The sequence below is a fragment of the Leiobunum rupestre genome, chromosome 3, assembly GCF_980474605.1.
Source record: "Leiobunum rupestre chromosome 3, qqLeiRupe1.1.hap1, whole genome shotgun sequence".
Lineage (NCBI taxonomy): Eukaryota > Metazoa > Arthropoda > Arachnida > Opiliones > Sclerosomatidae > Leiobunum > Leiobunum rupestre.
Window position 1 is genome coordinate 30,419,894 of NC_143386.1, and position 6,996 is coordinate 30,426,889.

At 31.2% G+C, this 6,996-nt stretch overlaps 1 long non-coding RNA gene across 1 annotated transcript; it reads right to left on the reverse strand.

The window, feature by feature from the left end:
- Window positions 1-799: 799 nt before the first annotated feature.
- On the reverse strand, window positions 800-2,988 carry LOC149951446 (uncharacterized). The gene is made up of 3 exons (XR_016480006.1): window positions 2,938-2,988; window positions 2,281-2,413; window positions 800-1,040 (listed from the first exon to the last, which is right to left on the reverse strand). It is a non-coding gene; the product is annotated as an uncharacterized LOC149951446 (long non-coding RNA).
- Window positions 2,989-6,996: the final 4,008 nt, after the last annotated feature.

The following is a 6,996-nucleotide window of genomic DNA, read 5'->3' on the forward strand; positions in this document are numbered from 1 at the left end:
AACTGTTATTTAGAGCTATTGTACAATCAAGATTTATTCAGTGGTGTAGTCGGGCCAGGGCGTCGCCCCGGAGCTTTTTTCAAAGGCAGGGCGCCGCCCCACCTTGGTTTTTTTCATTTTGCCAGGGCGCGCCTGCCTTCTATTTCGTAAATAATTTTTCTCGAAAAAAGGGTGTATGAATTTATTATAAATTTTGCCCGCAGGAAAATAGCATAATAATTTCAAATAGTAACCTAGGTACGGCCAGCTTCGATCACGCTAAAAATGGAAGTTGGACGTACATATATAGCGGCCAATACAGCCAAATTCGATTACGAGTGAATTCGAAGTTGGACGTACCCAGGTAGCGCCCCGGTTCATTATGTTTTAGGACTACACCACTGTAATTATTAACTAAGTGGGTTAATATGTCCAAGGTGAAATTTACTACTATAAAGTACGACAATATAAGACTCAGTTTTGTTGCAAATCCAATTTCTAGCTGTTCGAAAATATACTGTTTAGCGGGATTGGGAGCTAAAAATCGATTCAACGTGTTGAATAAATACATTTTTAACTGTGCTTTATCGAGTTTTCCTTTTCAATTCTGTAATTCTAAAGCCATCCGCTATCCATCTTTGGCGCTAGGAATAATGGGAGTAAAATAGTTATCTGTCATTTTCAAAAAGATTTATAACCGTCGATTTTTAAACACGCTGTTTCTTAAATATTGGTTATATTTGCGAATAATTGCAGTTTCTTATATTAAAAATATTTTTATTTAAAAATGAATTTTTACAAATAAACAAATTGAAGACGGAATGTTGATAGCATTTTAAAAAAAGTGGTTTCATCCTACACTTTCGAATCGTCTCACAGGTACGGAACCTTAGTTTGTTCATGGTCTACTAATTTTCTATCCACTTGATTTTTAACCTCGGTGATTAGGGAGGTTTAACCTCTATGGTATCCGCCTCCACCTTGATGGTATCCGCCTCCGCCTCCGCCTCCATGGTATCCACCTCCTCGGTGGCCTCCGCCTCCGCCTCCGTGATATCCACCTGTAATTCATTCATTATAGGTTCATAAATTCATTCGTTTTAAATTAATATCTTTATTAATTATAGATTATGTTAGTAAATTAATTAAATATAGATTATTTTAGAAAATTAATTAATTATAGGTTATGTTAGTAAATTAATTAATTATAGGTTATGTTAGTAAATTAATTAATTATAGGTTGTGTTAGTAAATTAATTAATTATGGGTTATGTTAGTAAATTAATTAATTATAGGTTATGTTAGTAAGTTAATTAATTATAGGTTATGTTAGTAAATTAATTAATTATAGGTTATGTTAGTAATTATAGATTAATATATTAATTAATTATAGTTTAATAAAATAATATATTTCTTAATTATAGGTTAATAAATTAATATATTTCTTAATTATAGGTTAATAAATTAATATATTTCTTAATTATAGGTAATAAATTAATATATTTCTTAATTATAGGTTACTAAATTAATATATTTCTTAATTATAGGTTAATAAATTTATTAATTATAAGTTAGTAAATTTATTAATTATAAGTTGGTAAATTTATTAATTATAAGTTAGTAAATTTATTAATTATAAGTTAGTAAATTTATTAATTATAATTTAGTAAATTTATTAATTATAAGTTAGTAAATTTATTAATTATAAGTTAGTAAATTTATTAATTATAAGTTAGTAAATTTATTAATTATAAGTTAGTAAATTTATTAATTATAAGCTAGTAAATTTATTAATTATAAGTTAGTAAATTTATTAATTATGAGTTAGTAAATTTATTAATTATAAGTTAGTAAATTTATTAATTTTAGGGTAGGAAATTAATTAAATAAAAATTAACAAATTAATTAGTTATAAATTAATCTATTGAGAAATTAAAATTAACATATTAATTAGTTATAAATCAATCTATTAAGAAATTAAAATTAATATATTAAATAATAAAAATTATTATATTAAGTAATTAAAATTAATATATTAAGTAATTAAAACTAATATATTAAATAATTAAAATTAATATATTAAGTAATTAAAACTAATATATTAAATAATTAAAATGAATATATTAAGTAATTAAAATTTAATATATTGAATAATTATAAATTACTATATTGGTTCATTATAGCTTAATAGATTATTTTAAATTTACTTATTAATCCATTAGTATGGTAAATAATAGATTAACACATAAATAACGAAAAATAGATAATAATTGTCAGTTGTAAGGGCTTATTATTGTATACCTCCTCTGTGTCCGCCGCCGCCGCCATAAGAGCCACCGCCCCTGTGACCACCACCTCCATAATATCCTCCTCCGCCGCCATGGTGTTGACCAGAGCTAAGAGCCACAACGGCCAGCATCACTAACGCCAATATCTGAAAGATAGATATATTTTTCGTCATTTACAGATTGTATATTAATTAATATATTTTCAACGACTCGTTCTTAAAGGGACACAGTGTCGTTGGAAGAAAAGTCGGTATGCGCTTCTATTCCTTCCACATTATGGAAAGTTCGAACGTTTGAACCTATCTCGAGATGCTTTCCTCCTAGCGTTGTTCGAAGAAGTTTCTGCTAAATCATTAATTGCTTATGCTTGGTGGTTCCGACATAAAACCACGGTCGTAACTTTCGATTTGTAAATCGTTAAATTGCAAATTTATTAAAGTTTTATACGTAAACTTAACCACAGAAATATCAGATATAATAAAATTTGAATTCCGTTTGAATAAATATTGCTCGAAGTTGGGTGCTAATATTAATTATTAAATTTCAATGTTTGTTTAAGAATCATTGATTGACTATTTGTATTAACGTAAACAAATTTCTTAAAGCGTCCTGAACGAGTGAATATCTTAACCACTGACCAAAGTTATCGAAACAAATAATTTCAACTCACCAAAATACTCTTATTCATCTTGGAGCAGAGAACGGATATCTATTATCGTGTGAAATGTCCGTAATACTAAAACGCGTCGTTCTCAACCCTTTATATAGTATCAGATGCGAAGTGACGTAACGTGTGGCAATTTTAAAACTGGAGTTTATTAACATTCAAGGCACGTGCATGGCGGAATGCCTGCAAACATGTTTCGGATAAACCCTTTCTGGCCATTTGGGGGTCCGCCACCCTCTCGAAGATGTTCGTCGATACGATATGGTGTCTCACGAGCCACCACGACCTTTCCTTTTACAGGGTGTCCTCATTTGATCGGCCCAGGCATTTTTATCAAAACCTATACCTTCTAGAAATATGAAATTTGCACTATGTACTAGTAGTGGTACAATGGGAGAACTATATCGTGTGGTGGAGGTGTGGAGGGCGGTGCGGAGAGGTGTATGTTAAATTTGCATAGAGTTTTGCTAGGTGAGAGTTCTAAATCAGGAGTGGCGGAGGTGTACGTTAAATTTTCATTTGAATTTTTTGCTGGATGAGAGTTGTAAATCAGGAGTGGTGAGTGTTAAATTTCCATAGAGCTTTAGCTGGGTGATAGTTCGAGACCAGAAAGATAAGTTTATAAGATAAGAACTTGATATCGCGCGTGTGTATTTACTACGAGATAATACTGATATATAAGACGCGTCGGGAGAGACAATCATCTGTCAATTTGTGGAATAAACGAAACACGGCTCCATGTAACAACTCTAAAGATCTAGCTTTGGTCGCTTTTAGGGTACTTTCGGTCCATTTTGGTCCATTTTTGGTTATAAGACGTGTGAGGGGTTAATGAAAATAAAAAATCTCTCGACTACCTCATTTCAAATGGGTATACGAATACGTTAAATTACATTCCGATATACAAATATATACAGGGTGTTAACTAAAAAATGGACCAGGGTGAATATCTCAAAATGTGTTTTAGCTACGATTTTGAAATTTTAGGTTGTTATAGAGCGCTCAGGGGGTCACCCAACTATGAAAATTTCAATGACCTTGAACCATGTCTTCAAGGCCATTCGAAAATTAACTTGAGAACCGTAAGAGCTACGAAGTTGGTTCCAATTAGAAAGTTGTTCCCCGTTACATTTTATGGTTAACCGGCTTTGACTCGATCTGATTTGCGAAATAGGAAGTCGAGAAATGTTAGGCCAAAAACAAGACGGTCGTTAAGTTGATAACGTGTAGAAGACGAGTTTTGGGAGCCGAAATTTTCAAACTAAAGACCCTCAACCACGATGAGGTTGTCTAACGAATTTCAGTACTCTAACAAGAGTACTTTTAAAGTTATCAGTTGAACATCGTCTTTAACACGTTATCAACTTAACGGCCTTCTTGATTTTGGCCTAACATTGCTCAACTTCCTATTTCGCAAATCAGATCGAGTCAAAGCTAGTTAACCATAAATGTGACGGGGAACAACTTCCTAATTGGAACCTAGTTCGTAGAACTTACGGTTCTAAAGTTAATTTTCGAATGACCTTGAAGACATTGTTCAAGGTCATTGACATTTTCATAGTTGGTTGACCCCCTGAGCACTCTATAAGAACCTAAAATTTCAAAATCGTAGCTAAAACACATTTTGAGATATTCGCCCTGGTCCATTTTTTAGTTAACCTCCTGTATGTATATACTCTACGTTCAATACGTTAAAATATATTTAAATGCGCAAATATAGGTGGAAAAATACTACAAAAACATAATAACTAGGCGTTCAATACGTTAAAATACTTTTCCGATACGCAAATATAGGTAGAAAGATACCATTTAAAAATCTTAACTCTACTTTAAAACGGATAAAATATATTTCAGATATGCAAATACATAGAAAAATTCTACAAAAACATATAAACTCTAATACAACAAAATACCATTCCGATATTCAAATATTTAAAAATACTTAATTAATGTACTAAGTTACGTTTAAAAGAACCTTTTGTAACAATTCCAATATGTAAATATAGGTATAAAAATACGATAAAACCACTTACCTATATTTTAATTACGGTAAATTAAACATACTTAATTAATGTACTAAGTTACGTTTAAAAGAACCTTTTGTAACAATTCCAATATGTAAATATAGGTATAAGGATTGAAAATATACTTAAAGTAAGTGGTTTTACTGATAAACTCTAAAGGAATTTAACTTTAAAGGGTATCTTACATTATTGTTTTTAATTTTATTCAAGTTCAAAACGTATTAAGAGTCCTTCAAAGTACTATAAAAGGATTTTATTTACGAACTAAATTCAAATTTTCTTCAAACTTTCAATTCGTTATAATTTGAATTTAAATGAAAACATTATGGATTATAGGTGCGTAATCTACTATTAGACCGAACCGATTAAAAATACTTAAAGTAAGTGATTTTACTGATAAACTCTAAATGAATTTAACTAAAAAGGGTATCTTAGATTATTGTTTTTAATTTTATTCAAGTTCAAATAGTATAAGGAGTCCTTCAAAGTACTATAAAAGGATTTTATTTTCAAACTAAATTCATATTTTCTTCAAGCTTAGAAGTTAGTTTGTATGAAATACTTACTAATACCTGAAAAATGGACTTTAGGCCATAACGTCGATGCCGTTGCGTATTGCTAGACCTGAACGTGGAGCTAAAGATACATGCACTATGGAATAAATTAAAGGGGGAATAATTTTAGTAACCATTAATAAATAATTACCTATACGTCCATATGAACCCGCCGGAGAGATAATTTTAGTTGAAACGGATATAAGCATTACGGTACCTGCGGGCTCATATGGACGTATAGGTAATTATTTATTAATGGTTACTAAAATTATTCCCCCTTTAATTTATTCCATAGACCATTTCAGGCCAGTCAACCACGCGAAATTTGAATTTGGCCACTTTACGGTCACTTTCAAATTTCGTGATTTTCATCGTATTTTCGCGTCATCTAGGAACCGAAACTGGAATCTATTTTTTAATTTCGTCTTGTCATGAGTTTAATTACTGAACACAGCCGAATTATTTTGCTAAAAAAGGTTCGATAATGGAAGCTAAAAATATTTTAAATAGCCCAAGAGGTTACTATAAAAACCATGATAAAGGTTTATTGTTAACAAGTAAAGAGAAAACATAATTTTAAACGTATATAATTCATTAAGACACCGTTAATTTAACTGGTAAGACGTAGAAATAAATTTACAAAATTAAATAATTATACATACTATTTTAAATTTAAGAATGATAGGAATGCCTTATCTTTTATATTTGCTCCACAATTACGAAATTAAAAAATAAAGATTCCAATTTTGGTCTCTAGATGGCGCTAAAAGACGACGAAAAGAGCAAAATTCGAATTTGACCGTAAAATGGCCAAATTCAAATTTCGCGCGATGGAATGACCGGAAACGATCTGAGGCATCCTTGCGCCGATTGTACTATATATTTTGTCTTTCTTAGCCTGCAACTGACTATAAATTGATACTCCTCCCCTTAATTCTTACCTCGTATTGAAATTACGGCTTTCCTCCTGTTCCTTATACATTTTTAATTTCTATTGCGCAATTTGGCGTATGTAGAAGTTATTTACGTTTCAATGACGTTATAAGTATCGCTTAAGGTAGTGATTAGTTTAAAGGGAATATAATCTCAGGTTTTTTGGTGTGGAACACCAACACTTCGTTCATTTCCCGCTCCCTCCTATGGCTACAGATGTTTTTGGCGCTGGTTTGTGATTTCCCGCCAAAATTGTTAACATAAAAATAAAACAATCTTAATAAAGACTTGAGGCTATATTTCCTTTAAAATGAAATCAAGGAGACTTTGAATAAAAAATAAAAACACTTTAGTTTAATTAATATTGTTACATGGTTTTTACCTCTCCGAGGGGACTATGTCCTCTAGGAGGGGTTTTACAATCACCGTGTCTGTTTGTCTGTCTGTGTGTCTGTTTGTCTGTCTGTGTGTCTGTGTGCTGCGAACGCGTTACCGGGGCAAAGTCCAAGACGCGTTACTGGGGCAAAGTCAACAAGTTGGCAAGCCAAAAT